We start from the raw sequence: 22,926 nt of genomic DNA, 5'->3' as shown, positions 1-22,926 counted from the left end.
GAGAGACAATAATGAGAACAGTGATGAAAGATTGAATTAGAACTTGAGTTTGTCTCAAGTTGAACCAATCAAAATCCCTCAACCCCGAGTCTAAACCCCAAACATTCTTTCATTCCCCCCTATCTACACTTACCTAAATTGCCCCAAAACTCCAAAATCCTATCAATTTCCCTTACACGACACATCCAGGAATCTAACTATATGGACTATATACAGATTCTTACAACTCCCTCCTGTAGAAGTAAAACAGGCATTGTAATTTAATGGCTTTTGTGAAGAATGATTTCCTTTTCTGCTGAAAGCTCAACGAGCAATGGCTTCCTCCACATTTCTAATTGAATAATGCTTCGGAAGCCCATAGAATTCCTCCAGGCTTTCGCTGTGGATTCTTCACAGCCCTCACCAGCTCCCTGCTTCCCATTCACAGATGTTGGAGGCTCATGGGTGACTTTAGACTTTCATTCAAATTGGATCTCCAGGTTTCCACACGTGGATTATCCACAGGTCCCCCAGTCAATAGCCCCAGGTTGTCCGGTACATATGCTCCATGAGCCTTAAGCTATGGTTTCTTCGGAAGATAGTCCATAAACCTAGGCTGATGGCTTTTGACTTCTCCATATCGATTGCAAACACCACAAAAAAAAACTATACATTGCAACATGTCTGCTGCCATTTTAATTTTGGAAAGGTTAATTCAGCCATGACATGACATCACCACTGTAAATTCACATATGAGAATTCTTACTTTTCTTAGCTTTCCATCCAGTTTTCAGTAGAAAAGGGCCACGGGATACAGAGGCCAGAAACAAGCAAACTTTCTTTTTCCTATGCTTAGGTCAATTTGAACATCTGCAGGTACAGTTACTGCTTCCGGGTCTGACCACACTGACTACTTGTTGCCGGGTTTGAATGTTAGACTGTGTTCCATGTTCACCCCATAAGAGCATGATCCTCGATGGAAATGGCACTGTTTAAATTACAACCGCTCATTGGCAAATAAATTATAGTCGTTAAAATCATACAGAGCCTTGAGATTGTATGCTGTGTATCTCTATTACCTACATATTTTTGTGAGCATGTACAGGCACATATGAACAACCACAAGTACAGATATGTATGTTGCACAGTGAAGGCACATCTCCAGCAATGATTTCCCTTCCTGCCTTGCAGTTATCTCAGGCGTACCCCAAGGTTCCATCCATGGGCACACTCCCCTCCTTCACTCAACTCATGTAATGCCCCTCAGAGACATCCGCAGGGGCCAGTTACCGTATGTATGTTGACCACGTCCAGTTCTACCTATCTCCATCCATCCCCCACCATCCTCGATTCCATGTGACATCAAGTCATCAATGGGCCAAAACTACTTCCATGTGAACACTGAGAAAACCAAAGCTATCTTATTTGGGTCCTAGCAAGAACTCTGCATCATTGCCCTGACTCATTTATTAATGATCGAGATGTAGGTGTTGGGGGCACGATCTGCAAATTTGCTGATGATACCAAGATCTGTGTGAGTGTCAGGATTGTAGATGATGCTCGACTGCTTCAGGCGGTTCTTGATGTGTTGGAGGACTGGGCTCGTGACTGGTAAATGATGTTTAATTTGGAAAAGTGCAGTGTTATGCAAGTGCATGTGGGCAGGACAAATGCTCAACATCCATACACCCTTCAGGGAAAAGCATTAAAGCAGATGGAGAAAGAAAGAGATCTGGGTGTTCTAATGCATAGATCTCTAAAGGTTCATGAGCAATGCTGTGAAGCTAGAACAAATAGGGTGTTGGGGTGCATTTACAGGACAATTGACTATAAGACAAAGCATACTATTTTGTCCTTGTACAAGACCTTAGTCAGGTCTCAGTTGGAATACTGTGACCCGTTTTGGTCTCCTCCCATGGTGTGTGATGTTGAGGCTTTGGAAAGGGTGCAGAAGAGGATTACTAGACTAATTCCCAACTTGAAGCATCTTAGTTATAAAGATAGGCTAAAAGATCTGGGGCTCTACACTTTAGAGAAGGGTAGACTTAGGGGGTGATCTGATTGAGGTTTATAAAATGATGAAAGGGATAGATTGTGTTCCAGTTGACAGTTTGTTCCAATTAAATAGGTTAGGAAGGACCAGGGGGTCACAATTTTAAGTTGCACAAGGCCAGATCAAGGTTAGATGTCAGGAGGTAGTTCTTTTCCCAGAGAATCGTGGACCTCTGGAACAGACCGCCGGCTTGTACGGTGGACGCCGATTCGCAGAGTTCCTTCAAGCGAGAGCTGGACCTGTTTCTGGCTGGGACGGAGATCATCTCTTACAAAAGATAGGTAATACATAGAATTATCAGGGCCATAATGATCTCCTGGACTAGTTTCGATCGGCAAAGGGGTCGGAGAGGAATTTTCCAGATTTTTTTCCTCCAAATTGGCCTCGGTTTTTATCTGGTTTTTCACCTCTCCCAGGAGATCACAGGGTTTTGAGTGGGGTGAGGAGTCTATATATTGTGATACACAAGGTATCATAATTATGTGGGTCAGGCTCGATGGACCAGAGGGTCTTTTCCTGTCCATCATTGTTCGTACGTAACTCGAACTCTATGCCCTCCCTGACTTCTCACTTAGGTTGAACCAGATGGTGAGTACCTAGGTGCCATGCCTCGATTATCCTCTCCCAAACCCTCTTGCTTTTAACAGTCTCCTGAAGACCTTTTATTTTTGACTGTTCATTCACTTAACCCTACTAATTCTTTTACTACCACTTAGTTTGTTTCTCGCCTATTAGAAATGACTGGATTTTTTATTATGTTAAAAGTGCTACACAAATGAAAGTTGTACATGCATGCACACAGATTATACATATACATGCATGCACACACAGAAAGTTATGCACGTACACACAGCCAGATATATATGCACACACAGAAAGTTATGCACGTACACACAGCCAGATATATATGCACACACAGAAAGTTATGCACGTACACACAGCCAGATATATATGCACACACAGAAAGTTATGCACGTACACACAGCCAGATATATATGCACACACAGAAAGTTATGCACGTACACACAGCCAGATATATATGCACACACAGAAAGTTATGCACGTACACACAGCTAGATATATATGCACACACAGAAAGTTATGCACATACACACAGCCAGCTATGTATGCACACATTTATATTTCTGATCCTCAAGAACCAAAGTGCTCACTTCACCCATTGCAGCACAGACACTAAAGCCCAAGAGAGCAGTAATGATAATTCCTGTCTGGGAATGTGAGAAAGAAACAGAAATGTGGAAATTTAAAGAACTAAAAAAATCAAAAATGAATTGAGAGAATAGTTTCTAAAAATGTTGAGCAAGAAAGATAACGAGAATTAATAAAAATGATACTTTTTTTTCGAACTGCACAGGGAGTTCAGAAACTGACATCAGCTTATATAATATGGATCAATATCTTTGAGGGATGATGAGTATTTTATTGTAACTTTCCAGAGAGCTCTGTAAATGTGATTCCCATTCCACCCTGTGTTTCTGATGAAATCTTCATTTCCTCTCCAAACCCACTAATATGCAGCTATTAAATGCCCTATTCCAAAATGCAATTCCAAACTACCCCGTGTAGCCCCACGCTTCAGTAGAATACAAGGTTCCTCAAAGGTTGCAGAACGTAGCCACAGGTTTAACCCCGTGTGCACTGCGAGAACAGGACCTGCACCAAACACATGATACAACAACATGAGAATTGTTTTTTTTGTTTCCCCATGAATCTAGTAAACTCTGTGGTTCAATACAGTCTCTTGATTATAATATTCAGCATGAGAAATTATGATCCTGGTTCTCTGAAGCTGTTCACTAAAGTAGCGTGTCTTAATGTGTATGTGTGTGTGGGGAGGGTGGGTGCGTGTGGGTGTGGGGAGGGTGGGTGTATGTGTGTGGGGAGGTGGGTGTGTGTGTGTGGGGGGTGAGGTGGGTGGGTGTGTGGGGGGTGAGGTGGGTGGGTGTGTGGGGGGTGAGGTGGGTGGGTGTGTGGGGAGGTGGGTGGGTGTGTGTCTGGGGAGGTGGGTGTGTCTGGGGAGGTGGGTGTGTGTGGGGAGGTGGGTGTATGTGTGTGGGGAGGTGGGTGTATGTGTGTGGGGAGGTGGGTGTATGTGTGTGGGGAGGTGGGTGTGTGTGTGTGGGGAGGTGGGTGTATGTGTGTGGGGAGGTGGGTGTGTGTGTGTGGGGAGGTGGGTGTGTGGGGGGTGAGGTGGGTGGGTGGGTGTGTGGGGAGGTGGGTGGGTGTGTGTGGGGAGGTGGGTGGGTGTGTGGGGCGGAGGTGGGTGGGTGTGTGGGGAGGTGGGTGGGTGTGTGGGGGAGGTGGGTGGGTGTGTGTGTGGGGGGAGGTGGGTGTGTGTGTGGGGGGAGGTGGGTGTGTGTGGGAGGTGGGTGGGTGGGGGGGGAGGTGGGTGGCTGGGTGGGGGGGGGAGGTGGGTGGGTGTGTGGGGAGGTGGGTGGGTGTGTGGGGGGAGGTGGGTGGGTGTGTGGGGAGGTGGGTGGGTGTGGGGGGAGGTGGGTGTGTGTGTGGGGGGAGGTGGGTGTGTGTGGGGGAGGTGGGTGTGTGTGGGGGGAGGTGGGTGTATGTGTGTGGGGGGAGGTGGGTGGGTGTGGGGGGAGGTGGGTGGGTGTGTGTGTGTGGGGAGGTGGGTGTGTGTGTGTGTGGGGAGGTGGGTGTGTGGGGGGGGGAGGTGGATGTGTGTGGGGGGAGGTGGGTGGGTGTGGGGGGAGGTGGGTGGGTGTGGGGGGAGGTGGGTGTGTGTGGGGGGAGGTGGGTGGGTGTGTGGGGAGGTGGGTGGGTGTGTGGGGAGGTGGGTGGGTGTGTGTGTGGGGGGAGGTGGGTGTGTGGGGGGGGGGAGGTGGATGTGTGTGGGGGGAGGTGGGTGGGTGTGGGGGGAGGTGGGTATGTGTGTGGGGAGGTGGGTGTGTGTGTGTGTGGGGAGGTGGGTGTGTGTGTGTGTGGGGAGGTGGGTGGGTGTGTGGGGAGGTGGGTGGGTGTGTGTGTGGGGAGGTGGGTGTGTGTGTGGGGAGGTGGGTGGGTGTGTGTGGGGAGGTGGGTGGGTGTGTGTGGGGAGGTGGGTGGGTGTGTGGGGAGGTGGGTGGGTGTGTGTGGGGGGAGGTGTGTGTGTGTGTGTGGGGGGAGGTGGGTGGGTGTGTGTGTGGGGAGGTGGGTGTGTGGGGGGGGAGGTGGGTGGGTGTGTGGGGAGGTGGGTGTGTGGGGGGGGAGGTGGGTGGGTGTGTGGGGAGGTGGGTGGGTGTGTGTGGGGGGAGGTGGGTGGGTGTGTGTGTGTGGGGAGGGTGGGGGTGGGTGTGTGTGTGAGGGGAGGGTGGGGATGGGTGTGTGTGTGGGGTGGGTGGGTGGGTGTGTGGGTGGGGAGGGTGGGGATGGGTGCGTGTGTGGGGTGGGTGGGTGGGTGGGCGTGTGGGTGGGGAGGGTGGGGATGGGTGTGTGTGTGGGGTGGGTGGGTGGGCATGTGGGTGGGGAGGGTGGGGATGGGTGTGTGTGTGGGGTGGGTGGGTGGGCATGTGGGTGGGGAGGGTGGGGATGGGTGTGTGTGTGGGGTGGGTGGGTGGGCGTGTGGGTGGGGAGGGTGGAGATGGGTGTGTGTGTGGGGTGGGTGTGGGGTGGGTGGGTGGGCGGTGGGCGTGTGGGTGGGGAGGGTGGGGATGGGTGTGTGTGTGGGTGCATATTTGAAAAGCTGCAAATGACATTCAGTACTGAAAGGGTCAATAGAATGACCTCATTGTGCAATGATGCACTCAGCCTTTGCTTTAAGGCATTATAGCACATTACTGTAGTGCTCACTCATGCACCCCTTAAGGCAATGTTTCAGTACTTTTGTCTCAACAACAGTCATCTTACAATGCACACTGAACAACCCCTTACTTCACAGAATGTCAAATAGTACAGTATGAAAATCTAAACATTTTGCTTCAATGAATCCTTGTATATGTACCTCAAACATACAATGTTAATATAAGAATAAACCTGCTTGCCAGATATTTTCCTTTTTTTTTAATACGGTATGAAGTGTCAAAGATTGATGCATTCCAAGTCTGCGTGGCTTTCTCTGCTTTTGGTTATCCATTTAACCTGAAAATCTCAACCAGCTATGTGTGCCTGTGAACTATATTCATAAATACATCAAAAATGCATTTTCTAGTATCAGTCAACTTAATAAAATAAGGAGAGGATTGTGAAATACTGTTTAAAACAATGTTAGCCAGATCTTTGATTGGAAATGGAAAATAACTTGGCACAATGTGAAGCTATCGTGAATGTTCAGGGAGCAGAGCTAAGGTGGGGTGGGGGTGGTGATTGCTTTTGCACAGTTTCTCCTTCTCCTCCTTCCAATTTTTATTTCTGACTGCACCTGATAGGATTTAGCTTTTACAGTCTGTATTGAACCTTTATGGAAACTGCATGCTCTGCATAATTCTTATATTCAGAAGGAGATGTGTTTAATTGATAGTTGACTGGTCTACTTTGATCTTGCAACCCTCCTGCCAATACTCTCTTCCCTTTGTTATTTACATGGTACATTTCATCCTTTCAGCCAAAAGAGTACACGGTATGAAGAGCCAAACAACACAGGCCCAACACTCTCTTAAGAAAATGTTAATATAATGATAAGCTCTTGGTTAGTCTCAACGTCCTGGGAATCACAGCAGCGTCACTGATCATTGTTGAGCTGATTATATGACAATTAATTCTGTGTAATAAAACTTTAATACAGAAGTGGCGGGGGGGGGGGGAAACATAAAATAAGGAAATGAGCAATTGAAAGAAGAGAACCTGAAATTTAGAAATGTTACATTCCACGGTTTTCTGATAATGTGGAGTGATAGGTGAAAATAGTACAAGAAAACAGCTTGGAATTATAAACAACTGTTTGTTTTCTTTGGCTCAATGCCCTAATGCTAATGTGGTTTCATTCAGAGCAAGCAGTTTATGGACACTAACAGTTAGTTCCCCCATCTCTCCAGCAGCAGCCAGAAGGCCCCAGTGCCTGAGGCTTGGAGTGCAGCTGCAAGCTTCTGAGGCCTGGAACTATGCACCTGTTTCCAATTCCTCCCCCCCCCCCCCCTTCCCCAATGCAAGGCCCCTGCCAGGGGGCAAGCCTGTGCCAGGACTGTGCCCAGGCCATGCTAATGGCCCAGGCCAGGAAAATCAAACGCACTCTTCCCCTCAGAGGCACATTGCAACTTCTGTACACTGCACCTCTCTGGCACCTGGTGGGGGCCCAGAGAGGAAAAATCGGTCCCATTATGTTGAGTTGTCTGCAAAACAGATCGGGAAGATTCTAGGTTCGATTTAAAGTCTCTGCTGAGTTTGCTGATCTGAGCCAGGGCAGCAATAGAAGTACAATTGGCCTCCGTTCCTATCGTTAAATAGCCTGCCAACACGCATTGCCTTACATCGTTAACAGTATGTGTCATGATGATGATCACTGCTACAAAGTACAAATGTGTTGTTGTTGGGTGACAACAGGATTGAGCTCATCTGGAATGCCTTCTCCAAGTTAGCAACCCAGAGGTTGTGAGTTCAAGTCCCACTGGGTGAAGTTGAATTTAATAAATCTGGTAAACTCAGCAATCTTGACAGACCCCTTAGCACACACAGTCTTCGGAAATCGCACTGACAATTAACAAAAGCTTCATTTTAATACTTGCAAAGCCCTTGCAATGAGTTGCTTAGGAGGGTTTGTGCAATTTCCAGTGATCCTCATCGAGAGTACACCATGCTTCAAGTTACTGCCGCCGTCATTTTGAGTTGTTGCAACTACCACTTTGAAAATAAGCATTCCAGTGGGGATCCCTCTTTTTTTTCGCTCACATGAAGAGGTTGAAAGGAGGGCTGCCAAGCAGGTATGGAGATGCATTACCCTCTCAATAGTGTGCGTTGTGATGGTTTACTTTAATGTGAGAGCGAGTGTGTGAGTCAGGTGAGAAGAAAGAATCACAAGAGAAGTTTGGAGCTTGCCCTGAGTTTCAGGGAGTGCTTTAGCTTCAGCATGGCTCACTCCCTGGATGATCTCGGGTGCTACCGCATCCAGCAAGGCGCGCTCGTGCTGACTGGGAGATCTAAACTGAGGGAAGACCTCACCTGGTTTGGGCCTGTTCTCTCCTGCTAGGTGCGGCTTTGTCCCACAAGCAGAGAGGTAGTGCTGAGATCATGGAAGCTTGAAGAGAACATAGATAAGTGAGAACTAAGTGGCCACCCAGCATCGCAGATTGTGTGGGAGTAAATGGACATGCTTCGTGCAGGTTAGTTGTGTAGTTGGCTCGCACTTTTTTAAAAAGTGGCTGTGTGACAACAGTTGCAGTTTGAAGTGGCAGCAATGAAGTGCTCCCTGCTGCCGTACAGGTTTGGGAGCAGCTTGGAAAGAACTATTTTGGGAAGCTTTCACGTGCATCCTCGGTCAGAGTGAAACTAGGTGAGAAGATGTTTGGTAACATTCCTTTTAATCAGAGTCAACCTTCTTTATGATTGAAATCTAAACCAAATAATTTAGGGTGAGTGAACCAAAGATATTGCAAAGGAAATACTTGCAAGATGCCTGATCAATCTATAAAGTAGGGGCCCACTGTTTCTGTTTAGTGAAAGGGAGGAAAGAGGAGAGAGAGGGCATTTCAGCATCAGTGAAGAAATCTGTATGCCATTTAGTATTCTTATCAGCCTAAGAAGCAGAAACTTTAGTCTTTAACTGGCCAACCAGTGCCAAAAGTAGGTGGACATTCTAGATAGTGAACCTGCTTCAAGAGTGAAGCTAAATGTAAGTAAAAATGATACCAAGAGATGGATATAAGCAAACTTGATCTTGTGCAGGATTGGAAATCAAAGATTCTGCAACAAAAATAGAATTTTTGTCCTGTTGGATGTATATATCTTGTATGTATGTCTTGTAAAAGTGGTGATAAATCAATTCCAATACTGACACCAAGGCCTCGATATTTACAGATTGACAGTCGGACATTGGGAGGGTAGGTCAATGGGGGTGGGGGTCCGGAGATCGTTGTGAGGTCAGAAATGGGGGGGGGGTCGGAAATCGTTGGGGAGGGGGGTTGGAGATCGTGTGGGTGGCCGGACTTGGGTGGGGGGGGGATCAAACATGGAGGGGGGTTGGCCGCTTGTGTGAGGGGGGTCAGATATCGTGGGGGTGGTCGAACATGGGGAGGACGGAGATCGTGCGTGGGGAAGGGGGTCGGCAGATTGCACGTGTGGGATTGCAGCAGGTAGGATATTGGGCCTGGAGGAAACACTACTGCTCCTCCTAGCTCACAAGCAGTGCAATAAAGACACATACTTATTGATCCGGGCCTTCTCGCCTCTTATGTGGCGTGAAGCAGAAGGCCCGGGAATCCCGGCCCCAGGAGTTAAAAATCAAAATGATGTTAAAATGGAGGTCTTCAGTCTCCTTAAAAGATTTTACTGACCGACCGGCATCCTGAGAGCAGATTAGTCGCCCGTCCCTCAACCCGCCTCCGTTAAAACCAGAAGTAGGCGGGTTGGGGTCGGGTTTTACATTTTTACAATTTTTACCTTCCCACCCATCCTCAACTCACCCGTTCTTGGGGTTTTAAAATTTACCTCCAAGAGGTTTATTGAAAACTGAAATGATTGCTCAGATACGCTTTATCTGAGCCTGTAAAAGAACTTTCTTTGATCTATGAGATCTGTTACTTGCAACCCTCCTGGTGTGATGTGCAGATGAAAATGGAATTTCCCATTTCTGACAGCTGTTGCCATAAGCTTGCTGTTACGTGGGGAGGTTGGCTGTTATGAACGATTACCCCATTGTTGACGAAGGTGTTAAGGCCGTTAACATTTTGGTTGTCTGACTTCTTTAAAGAAATTCATTCATCCTGGCAGACTTTTCCCTCTCTGAGGCCAATTATAGTAAATCAGCTGCTGTTCCGGGGTGAGACCTGGATTGTCGAAGCATCGAACCTGAGATTTTCTGGCTTTGTGCTTTCACACCAAGGCCATTAGGAGAGTTGCATCAATTTTTTTTCAATATGTATTGGCAGCAGTAGGTCCTTAAGCCGGCCAGTTCAATCTTCCTCCACCTCTGTTTGTGACAGTAGCATCGGATGCAACAGGGTGCCTCTCATCTGTCGCTGTGGCACATACTACTACTACTCCAACTAAATTCCTGTTCCTCAGCTCAGCAGCAACAAGGGGGCCAAGTGAATTGACTCCAGTATTGTCAGTTCTGAAGTCAATGGGAATCAGGGGGAAAACTCTCCAGTGGCTGGAGTCCTACCTAGCACAAAGGAAGATGGTAGTGGTTGATGGAGGCCAATCATCTCAGCCCAGGATATTGCTGCAGGAGTTCCTCAAGACAGTGTCCGAGGCCCAAGCATCTTCAGCTGCTTCATCAATGACCTTCCCTCCATCATAAGGTCAGAAATGGGGATGTTCGCAGATGATTGCACAGTGTTCAGTTCCATTCACAACCCCTCAGATAACGAAGCAGTCCGAGCCCGCATGCAGCAAGACCTGGACAACATCCAGACTTGGGCTCATAAGTGGCAAGTAACATTTGCGCCAGACGAGTGCCAAGCAATGACCATCTCCAACAAGAGAGAGTCTAACCACCCCCCCTTGACATTCAACGGCAATACCATGACCGAATCCCCCACCACCAACATCCTGGGGGTCACCATTGACCAGAAACTTAACTGGACCAGCCATATAAATAAAGTGGCTACAAGAGCAGGTCAGAGGCTGGGTATTCTGCGGCGAGTGACTCACCTCCTGACTCCCCAAAGCCTTTCCACCATCTACAAGGCACAAGTCAGGAGTGTGATGGAATACTCTCCACTTGCCTGGATGAGTGCAGCTCCAACAACACTCAAGAAGCTCAACACCATCCAGGACAAAGCAGCCCGCTTGATTGGCACCCCATCCACCACCCTAAACATTCACTCCCTTCACCACCAGCGCACTGTGGCTGCAGTGTGTACCATCCACAGGATGCACTGCAGCAACTCGCCAAGGCTTCTTCGACAGCACCTCCCAAACCCGCGACCTTTACCACCTAGAAGGACAAGAGCAGCAGGCACATGGGAACACCACCACCTGCACGTTCCCCTGCAAGTCACACACCATCCTGACTTGGAAATATATCGCCGTGCCTTCATCGTCGCTGGGTTAAAATCCTGGAACTCCCTTCCTAACAGCACTGTGGGAGAACCTTCACCACACGGACTGCAGCGGTTCAAGAAGGCGGCTCACCACCACCTTCTCAAGGGCAATTAGGGATGGGCAATAAATGCCGGCCTTGCCAGCGACGCCCACATCCCATGATCGAATAAAAAAAAAACTGGCCTGACCGCTTCACTCCTCTGTATCCCTTTCTGTGACAAGTCACTCTCGACATTGTCTATCCAGCGCTTCTTTGGTCTCCCTCAGCTCCTTGCTCCATGTACGTCTGTGTGAAGGGCCATGAAAGATACTCCAGCTGTTTCCATTCTTGAAACAGCTTTCTTTGATAACACTCCTGTGAAGCGCCTTGGGACATTTTAATACGTTAAAAGCGCAAAATAAATGCAAGTTGCTGTTGTTGAAATGTGCCCAAACCATTACAGTCGTCTTTCGTGGATCTTCTGTCTTATTATATCATTAATCAATATTACCAGAGCTCCAGTTTGATGTACAACATTCCATATCCCTGAAGATATCTTACGTTTTGTACTGATTAAATACTTTTTTGCTTCCGCCTCATCCCTGAATGGTGAGCGCGGCCCTTGTTTATTGGGGCGATGACGGATTCGGCATGAGTTGCCCTTCTCCCCCTCCATAATTCATTCGGCTTCAAAGGTCTAAAATTCGACCAAGTGTTCGCCCATTACTCCTTGGCTACTCTCGCTAGGTTTAGCATGCCAACCGAGGCAAGGCCCCGGAGTGTGGCACTTTGAGCCACTAGTGAGAGCTGGCTGAGTCACCAGGGCCAACTACTAGACAGGGTGCAGTTGTCTACCATGCAGAGGTGCTACCTTTAGGGCTCACCCCATACACCCCAACTGTGCCACATGCCGCTTGTGAAATGGTTGGGTTAAATTACAGGAAAACATGCATCTTCAGTCTGCTTAGTTCACCCAAGTTGAAGATGGCAGCCTTGGAAGAGTAGTATGAATGTTGTACCATCTAAAATACGTATATTTTTGTTTAGCTGATAACTCTGATTATTGGATATAGAATTGCAAGACGATTGATTCAACCACTAACAATGCCATTGAAAGCATGCAGCTCTTTTCATGTGTCTATCAGTTGGAGCTCCAGGGCTGGATATTAATTTCGAGGTGGGGAGAGAGCTAGGGGGAGGATTAGTGGACAGGAAACCCGGAAGTAAGGGTTTCCCGCAGGCCCTGTCGATTTTGACAGTAGCACCTGTTTTAAATTTTTTCAACAAGTTTCGTGCCGGACTGTCAGGAAAGCAGCCGGGGAGCGATCATGGTCTACTACTGTACCCCACTGCCACTAGCCTGAAATCTGCCTGCCGATGGCCCTTTATCACTTTACTATTTCACTAGAACAGGTCAGCAGAGGGGAAGCCATGTTTGGCTATAAAGTCTTGAGCTAAAGACACTGTGACTGACTGGAAAGAAAAAAAGAACTTGCATTAATATAGTGCCTTTCACCACCTCATAATGTCCCTAAATGCTTTACAGCCAATGAAGTAGTTTTGAAGTGTAGTCACTCACGTAGGAAATGCAGCAGCCAATTTTGTGCACAGCAAAGTCCCACAAACAATAAAGAGATAAATGACCACATAATCTGTTTTAGGGATGTTGGTTGAGGGATAAATATTGACCAGGACACCAGGCAGACTCGCCTACTCTAATTCAAATGGTGATTATGGGATCGTTTATGTCCACCTGAGAGGGCAGACAGGGCCTCAGTTTAACGTCTCATCCGAAAGACAGTGCAGCACTCCCTCAGTATTACACTGAAGTGTCAGCCTGGATTACGTGCTCAGGTCTCTGGAGTGGAACTTGAACCCACGACCCTCTGACTCAGAGGCATGAGTGCTACCCACTGCGCCAAGGTTGATCTTATACTCATTCCTTCACATTCAATGATAGATCAGGCTGATAACTCTGGTTTCTACTTTTTGTAAACCTTTGCAATCAAATCGCTTTGATCAGTTGATAAGCAAACGTTAATTACTGTTGAAAATTTGTTTTTAAGTCTCATGTTAATTGAACTCTAAAGTACAAGACAAATAGACCCATGGTAATAGAAAACACATTACAATGAGTTAGGAGCATTGGTAAGGCGACTGTAATTACCAATTTAAAATACATTTTATAGATTTCTCTTCCTATTTAGGTTGCGCTGTAGCACATACCATTCCCAATTCATCAGACAACTGGATGGCTTGTACTGGCCTCTACCACGACTGTTCTATAAGGAGCCACTAGGAGGGAGTCGAGAGTTCCTGGCCTCCAATTCTCCCTCCATACTCACTGCTTTCCCCAAATCCTCCAGCCATGAATAGAAATTCATTACAAGAGGAATTGTGGCTGCAAACCTGCGTCACAGCAATACAAAAAACATTCCTCTTGATCACAGAAACTTCATATTGACCAACCTTTCTAAGAACAGCAAACAGTACTGGAGATATTACTGTTCAAGAAAGCGCAGGCATGAAGAAGAAGTACTAAAAACGTGAAACACAACAGGGCTGTGGTTGTGGTTAAAGAAAGGCCTCAATTATGTAGAAAATTCTCACACAGTCGCTTTTTGCTAAGTTCTAGTTATCTTCCTGTAATACCATTTGCAAAGTGCTTTGAGCTCTGGTTATAGTCTTACCAGAAGATAATTGAACTTGGGCAAGATTCAGCCCATCAGGTTTCCTTAATCGGCAAAGGACTAGAAATGATCCATTTCAGCCTTTCCTCCTTGTTTGCCATTTCTCACTATTTCCAGAACTAACTGTACCTGCTGTCAACAACTGCTAAACATTGCAATGATTGTCTTACTTTTTCAGTATATTTTTTGTCAGTTGTTTTTCTCCTGCTTCCAAGGGATCTAAGAGAATAGCCCAGGATCTATTTCTGGATCTCAGTCAGTTCTGCTCTGAACCAGTTTGGAAAAATGCAATTCCCTTTCCTCCTCCTGATAAGTACCTCACTTCCACTGTCAGCTACATGGCCCCCCTCCCACCGAACCCCACCCCAACAGCCTGAAAACAGAAATTCAATATTGGATAATAATGGTGGAGGACTGGTATTCAATAACTTATCAGGGTACTGACATGCTGAATCATTGGGTCATGTATTGCTTTCAAAAACTATCATGAACATTTTATTATTTATAATTTTTACGTTCGTGTCAAAACTGAAAGTATATCATACGATTGTCCTATTAAATAAAAGCTGTTGTCAAGTAATGATTCAAACGTGATGACTTGGAGAAGTTTGTATCCTAAATTAAGCAAAAAAGGCACAACCTTGCCAGCACACTCTGGTATCTTAGACTAGGCCAACCGGCACATTTATTTAAAAACAGAAAATGCTGGAAACACTTAACGGGTCAGGCCGCATCTGCGGAGGGCGAAACAGAGTGAACGTTTCAGGTTGATGACCTAGCGTCAGAACATTTATTTTTCTGGATGTGTTTTCTTTCACACAGCAGCAGCTGCAAAACTAGTATTCTGTAAATGCTTGGCGGTACATCTTCCAAACATCTAATCTGCAAACAAATCTGAGAAATGACTTGCGTAAGCAGATACATTCTTTGTTGTGCAGGACAAGTCTTTGTTGTGCCAGATCCAGGAGCCTGTTTGCTAAGCAGGTACAAAGAGGGGGAAGTTACCCTGCTGAGTGCTTATCGTATCTCCCAGCCCATTCATTCTCAGGAGACATGCCAATGTGGGTACAAATGATCTTTTGAGAATATTTTCCCCCATGGGCAGATAGTATTTGTGTCTTGTCTGATGGGGGCAAATGGAGTCCTTGATTTTCCTTTCAGTTCTAATTAGACTGCTAGCATGAATGAGTTCAAACAAAAAACTATTTGTTATAAATAGATAGCCATGTGGTGAAGGATAGCATACTAGAGCCTGGTCTTTAGTTGTTTCCAAGCTTTTATTCACAGAGATACCCCTTACACATACATCACACCCTAGATAAGCTCTCCTCTAAAAAGGATACAAGAGAGTCCCCATTTGGTACCCACCACCTGAATACAATTAACGCTCATTGATATAAATCATACAATTAACAGTATTGAGATGATATTAGTTTGTGAAATGTATTTTCATCTTGTAGAAAAGTTTAACCAGGATTCAATCATTCTTATACTAATAGATTTTATACTTCAAGATGTTTAGCCCAAATTTAAACAGGAAGTAGTTATGGTTTCAGTATAATTCTATTTACTGGATTATTGGGTAAATCGTTTCAGTAAATCAACAGATTATTAAAACAAACAGTTAGCACAATGATGAAATATTTTAACATTAACTTCCTAGAATTCATAATAACAAATTGGATATTTTCAACAACTGACCTAGAAAATAATGGCTGAGCCCAATTTTTGGGCATCATTTTTGGTGAATTATCTGAATTTACAGCTCACTTCTTCAAAGGCTGATTCCTTCAGAAGTGCTGTCAGCTCTGGGGCTGTTGGAATCGGCGCTGATGTGTGCTGTGTTTGTGACTGCGCCAGCTGCAGTTTTTATAGTCAGTAGCTTTATCTAAAAATAGTCCAGCATTAAACTCTACTATCTGTCTGCTATTGTGAAATTGTGAAAGGTTGCTGGATGCAGTCACTGGAGTGGTTTCACTATAATCTTCTTGTAACGTGTTTCGGGGGATTACCAATGAAATGATTATTTTTCTTTCCCTTTGCAAATACCGTTTATCTTCTTCACATGCAGTGGCGATTCATTGCAGCCAGCTTCATCCACAAGGCAACGCTGTCAGGTTCTTCATCCTTGCTATCACCTTGTGTGACTTCACATACACAGTGTCCTGCACTGTGTCTCCCTTGAATCTTTATCTTGTCATTGGCCTCAGACATATTGCCATAATGCTGCCACATAAACCACATTTGCCAATATTACACATGCCCGTGACTGCGAGTTTCCCGAGTTCTTATAAAACAACTTGGCGAGAGTGTTATTTTTGCCAAGTCTTGCCTACGATATCTGTGATGACTGCAGGGAGGCCATTGCTGTCATTGACGGCCACACTCGTGTCTCCATTGCATTGACGTTACCATATTAACTCACGTATAGGCTGCACTTCTCAAAGCAAAAAAAAATCCCTTGAAATTGGGAGTGCAATCTATATGTGAGCTTTATTTCCCCCTTGGGGGAGAGCTCAAATGTAGGGTGCAGCTTACAGATGTACCAATATTTAAATTACAGCTTTCTGTTCTGCAACTTTTGCAATAGGTCCCAAGGAACTTCTAAGGAACAGTAGCTTGAGAAGAATGAGAAGCTGAGTAAAGAAAAAAATGACTTTAATACTCAGTGTTAGCTTGGCTCAGTGGTAGCACTATCACCTCTGTGTCAGAAAGCCATGGGTTCAAGCCATACTCCTAGGACTTAAGCAGATAATGTAGGCTGACACTTTGGTGCAATATTGAGGCAGTGCTGCATTTTTGAAGATACTGTCTTTTGGATGAGGCATTAAACCAAAGCCCCATCTGCCAGTTCATGCGGACGTAAAAGATCACTTGGCACTTTTTGAAGAAAAGCAGGGGAGTTCTCCCCAGTGTCCTGGCCAACATTTTTCTCTCAACCATCACCGCGAAAACAAATTAACTAGTGATTTATCTCATTTGCTATTTGTAGGACCTGGCTGTGTGCAATTTGGCTGTCACGTTTGCCTACATAACAGTGACTGCACTTAAAGAGTACTTCATTGGCTGTGAATCACTTTGAGACATCCTGAGAGTGTGAGAGGTGCTAAATAAATGCAAGTTCTTTTTTCCCTTTTCTTTTCTTTCTCTGCCATGTCGTAGGTGATGAAATCCCATTTGTTCATATCATTGACATTCTCCCATTCACATAGAGAAACAAATTGGCAAAAATGCATAAGGAGTGTGCATCCCAAAGATGTTTCCCAAAGAAATTCTTTCCACATAAGAAAATATGGAATGAAAAAGGCTGTTTGACAATTAAGCCTGCGCCCTCCATAGACCATGTACTCCCACATACTCCCCTATATGGACACTACCCCATCTATTGAATTTCCATAATATCTGTACAATCTTCATCTGCTATTGAACCCTGGCTGGCTGTCCTTCATTGGTGGAACTCCCAAGTTCTTGTGGCATAGGAACCTTGTTGACCATGTGATCTTCCAAATCCATACTTGACCCCATAAACTTCAAGCTTTAGCGCATATTTATCCATGTTTTTTGATAAAACCGATTGACACAGTATTAACTACATTTCTGGGAATCTCTCAATATATTCACTGTTGTGTGGGAGAAAACAATCCCTCTCCAGCGTTTGTTGGGGTTTGTCAATTTTGAATCTTTGACCCCTCACTCTCCGCTCATAGTCGAAGTTGACACTTCCGTTATCCATGCCGTTCAGCGCTCTTAACACCTGGATCAAGTCTTTCAATTTTCTTTTCTCCAGCAAAAAGCAAATTTAGTTGTGCGAGTTTCTCCTCATAATTTGGAGCCCCAAGTCTTGGAATAATCCTTGTCGTTCTTCCCTGAAACCTCTCCAGAGTATTTAAGGTCTACTCTGAACTGGTCAGTGGGCCCAGCACAAGGAGGATCACAAGAGCTTACTGTTACAACACGAGTCTATTTAAATATGAGCCTTACACCCTCTGCTACCACCACACGATTGGACAAAAGGACCATTCTTTTGAGCTTAATTCATAAGACTTTTATTGTAACATTCCATATTCTTTACACTGGGCCAACTAACTAGTTTGGTGCAGGTTGGCTGCATTGCCGTTAAATTATTTGTTTCACCAAAGACATGCCGGCTGCATGTTGCTGTGCACATTATTTATTTAAATTGCAGGGATTAAGCATCCAAAGTCCAGCCCAAGGAAGTACTGCAGAACATTATGGAAAGCAGGAAAGTGGCTGCACTATTTCAATGTAATAGGAATTGTAAAACACTCGCTATCTGGTATCCAAACAGCTATATTTATCCCATCTCCATTGTTCTCTTTTATCTGCAGTACAGAATGATTATGGACTTATCTCTAGCTCCATCTGAATACCTATGATGACTGTAGCTGGTTTTTTACTCTTCTGTGGAAGGGAATGGAGTTCAGCAGGAGAACTTAGGGACAGATTTTAACTTGGAGTGGGTTTCAGACTGGAAACTGCTCCAGAGAGTTGATTTCCCACTGGACAGAGGCGACAGGAGGCCACGGCGATTTTAACTGTCGGGCAGCATTTAAATGCCGTCCAGAGCAGCTGGCAGGGGAAGATTGAAGATTGAGCAACCCTTGATCCTCCTGGCCCCAGAAGGCCATCTTCTGCCTTCAGACCAGCAACAGTCTTGCTTCTGCGTAGCGGGAAAGCTGCTTTGGCTTCCCCACTCAGGCCCCGGTTGGAACTGTATTGGGGCCCTACTGACGTAATGGGACCCCCCCCCCCCCAACCTCGATTTGCATATATTTATGAGGCTTCAACCAGCCGGGTAAAATTGACTGCTTACTTTCATCTAAGTTAGTTAGAGAGTTGCATCCCCTCATTGCTAGCTGTCTTGTCCTCATGGGATAAAGTAGTGTTTGGGCTCCACTACACGTTCTTACCACAGAGGGTATAAGATTGCACTGCAGATAACAAATGTGCAAGACCATCCTTCCAATCTGCTTTGCGCAAATCTGAAGGGGAGGTTAAATTCCATTGCATGAATACAGAAGATACTCTGTCCTGATGTGAACAGAATTGTTTGAAATGTCAATGAATATTTGTCTTTTTATGGTTGAGACACTGGGGCAAACTCTCATAAAACCTGTTGGAATGTAGCCTATTTAACAAGATCTGTAGTCATAGTAAAGAATCATATCGGTTTACAGCACAGAAGAAAGCCATTTGGCCCATTGTGTTTGTGCTGGCTCTTTGCTAGAGCAATCCATAACGAATTCCACTGCTCTGCTCTCTTCCCATAGCCCTGCATGCTCCTATAATCAAATATTTTTCCACTTTTACCATACGGGGGCTAATTTTAAACATATAGCAGTAGAATAATTAATGCAGCCATGCGGAGCAATTCTCAATTCGCTACCAAACAGGACTTCGTAAACATGGTTACAAAGAAGATGGTTATTTTTGTGTTTGCTTCTTCTGGAGCTTCTAATCAGACTGGGCCGAACATACCTGAAGTGTGTTACTTTTAAAAGGGGTATGTGGTTTGTGAAGGGGATTGAATTAAGAACAATGTATATTACTCGCCAAAGATATAATATCCTCATTCTTTAAATAATGTTGTTCTCCACAAAGTAGCTTTCTTATGTTCTTCCCCTTAGTATCTTAGTCTGGATTGCGAATGAACTTCAGTTGATACTTTCTTATAGACAGAATAAAGGGAAAGCAAGGTCCATGTAATCTTCTGAAATGCCTCTCCAGAGTTGCTAGAAGTCAAGAGCTGGTTCCCAACAAAAGTGGCCAACCAAGGTGTTTGTATGTTTTTTTCAAAGTAAAACAAACACACTGGGCCCGTGGCATTCAACCGTTAACAGAAGACGACAACACATTACACACAGGTGCAATACAGGAGACAGAAAGAGGAAGTTACACAATGGATTGATGCGATAAAGTCTTAAATGAACAAGAACCAAGAAGTCCCCTTGAGACACACCGACTGTGGTGAATACCCATTGTATGCAAAGAGGATACAGGGGCCAATTCAGCGGTTTGCTGAAAAATAAATTGATGACATTCAGACCAAAAGTGTGGGCTCCAGATGTGGCTATTCAAAGAGTGGTGCATAACATACCGATGGTGAGCTATCTGCCTTTATCTGTTTAGTATATGGTTTGGATTTAATTTACAAAAATAAACTTTCATTACATATTTCACCAGGAGAAGGTCAACTACAGTGTTTATTTCTTTTTATTGAACAGATTGAACATGTGAATTCAGATCTGTAATATTAGTAAACATAATAGAATGAACTAAAATCATAACTGGTTAGGTTTTGCAAATCCACAATGCTTACTCTGAATGAGAATTTTTAAAATTTGTATTTTACCCAATTTTTGCATCTTTTTACAGATTATGCAAATTGCATAAATTCCAGCACCTTGAAATTACACTGGGATACTTAATGCAAACACTTAATGTGTCTGTCTGAAACTCCTCTCTCTACTATCTTAATAGAATGGAGCTGTTAACACATTTATTTTAAAATGGTTAGCCAATTAAAATTGCTCAGTGAGGAATTTCAGACACATGCATTAATTGTTGATCTGCTATTATCGAACAATGAAATTTTAAGGCCCGGGTTTTTTAAATAAAGTAAACAAATACCTACACTCTGAAAGTGAGTGACTTCAGATCTTGTTTGCCTCCTACTTATCTCCATGAATACAAATCTAGAATTTGTTTTATGTTCTGATGTTTCATTGACCATATTAAACGCCTTAGCCACCACATTCAGATAATTAGACATCGCCAAAATGATGTTGCAAGATGTCATAACAAAATATATTAACGTTTGCTTGTAGATTTTTCTTTACCAGAATATTTTCCTGTTCATAGAGGCCAGTTACGTTTAAATAAATCATGCATTTTTAAGCTGTGAAATCAGGCCGCTTCTACAAGTTGTTGCACGTAATCATTGTCTTTGTAAACTTAATATGATGAGAGGATCTGTGAATGAGTAAGGCCTTCGGAAATGCAGTATATATTCGAATGTGTATTTTCCTTAAGAAGGAGTAGTTATCCAACCTGTACCCCTTCGCAGGATTGTGTATTTGTGATTCAATCTCAAACATTGAGCTCAGTTACTTCACCACTCTTTGCATTGTATAAAATACCAGTCTTTTGTTGACTTCTAATGCAGTCCTCCTTTTGGTAGTGGTATCAGAACGTAGCCAGGCACAATCTTAACATCACTTTCAACTGGACACCATCTAGTGGCAGTGATTTGAGGTAGCTCATTATTTAAGTGGAATTCCCCTGTTCCTGGCTGTGTTTTTTCCATTAGCACTCAGTAGCAAAGCTATTTTTCGGAGGTATTAAGTATACTTTGGCCATTAGAATTGATAAATTGTATTTTGCGCAGTGAAATAATCGTCGGTGTTGAACATTGTTGCTCAAGTAGAAAAACACAACTTAAACCAATAATTAAGGGTTCGAATGGAACATAATTGGACAAGTAACAAATTTGCAACATTCTTTTGAGCATTGAACATATGTGCAATTAAAACATATTTAAAGTATGATTTAATTCCTCCCTTTGGTAAGGGAAATATTTGTCACATATCAGCTGCACATGTTTTAAATAAAGACTTTTTATGTAGAGAATAGATTGTAATGCATTAGCAATGACTATGATGCAATCAGAAAAGAAGTTTTGGAATCTGCAGGCAATACATTTTTTTTTAACAAACTAGCTTTAATAATTAAAATATTATCAAGTTGATTTATCATTTAAAGAGAAAGTCACAAGATATTTTCTACATGGATTCACTAGGAAAATGGCGAATTAGAATAAGGTCACAATACATTTGCTAGAATAATTTTAGAACACAAAGCTACAGAACACAAGCTTACTTTGCAGCATTGCTTTCACAGTGTATTATTATAAATTCAATGTAAAACGCTAACCAGTTTTCTGGAATCAAGGAAAAAGACAGGGGTGCGGAATAGATGAAAAATGACTACTAGTACACGCAACAAAAGCTTTAGTAGCTAATTTTAATACCACATAGCTTTGCAGAAAAACTACTGACTTTGAAATAAAATCCAAGTTGAAGGAGTCAGTATTAGTGTCAGCTTGTTTCAGTTGGTAGATTCTCACCTCTGAGTCAGAATGTTGTGGATGTAAGTCCTGCTTCAGAATTTGAACGTATAATCTAGGCTGACACTTCAGTACTGAAAGAGTGCTGCATTGCTGGAGGTGCTGTCTTTCAGATGAGACATTAAACCGAGCCCATAATCTGCTTTTTCGGGTGGATGTAAAAGATCCCATTCCACTGTTTGAGCAAGAGCAGGGAGTTCTCCCAACACCATCAACACCATTATCTGGTCATTTGTTCATTTGCTGTTTGTAAGACTTTGCTGTATGCAAGCTGACTGCTGTGTTTTTATACATAACAACAGCAACTGTGCTTTAACAGTAATGGGGGGAGATAACTGATAAACTAATCAAACTTAGAGAGGATAAAACTTCTGATCCAGATGGATTGCATCCACGCATATTAAAAGAAGTTAGGGAAGAGGTAGCAAAGGCACTATTACATATATATATATATATAAATTCATTAGAGAAGGGAATAGTGCCAGAGGATTGGTGGACAGCTAATGTGAGTCCAATATTTTAAAAAGGGAGATAAAACCAGTCTAGGGAACTACAGACCAATTAGCTTAACATCGGTGGTAGGAAAGATAATGGAATCCTTACTTAAAGATGTAATAGAAAAAAAACTAGAGACCGAAAATATAATAAAGAACAGTCAGCACGGATTCCAACAGGGAAGGTCATGATTGACCAACTTGATTGAATTCTTTGAAGAAGTAACAGAAAGGGTAGACAAGGGTAATGCAGCAAATGTAATATATTTGGATTTTCAAAAGGCCTTCGATAAGGTACCGCACAGTAGATTCATGACTAAGGTCAGGGTTTGTGGAGTCAGAGGACATGTAGCAGAATGGATAGTAAGCTGGCTACAAAACAGAAAACAGAGAGTAGGGGTTAAAGGTAGTGACTCAGACTAGCAAAAGGTGGG

This window comes from Heptranchias perlo, chromosome 9, assembly GCF_035084215.1.
Source record: "Heptranchias perlo isolate sHepPer1 chromosome 9, sHepPer1.hap1, whole genome shotgun sequence".
Lineage (NCBI taxonomy): Eukaryota > Metazoa > Chordata > Chondrichthyes > Hexanchiformes > Hexanchidae > Heptranchias > Heptranchias perlo.
The sequence above is the reverse complement of the archived record's forward strand: the minus strand, read 5'-3'. Positions refer to the sequence as shown.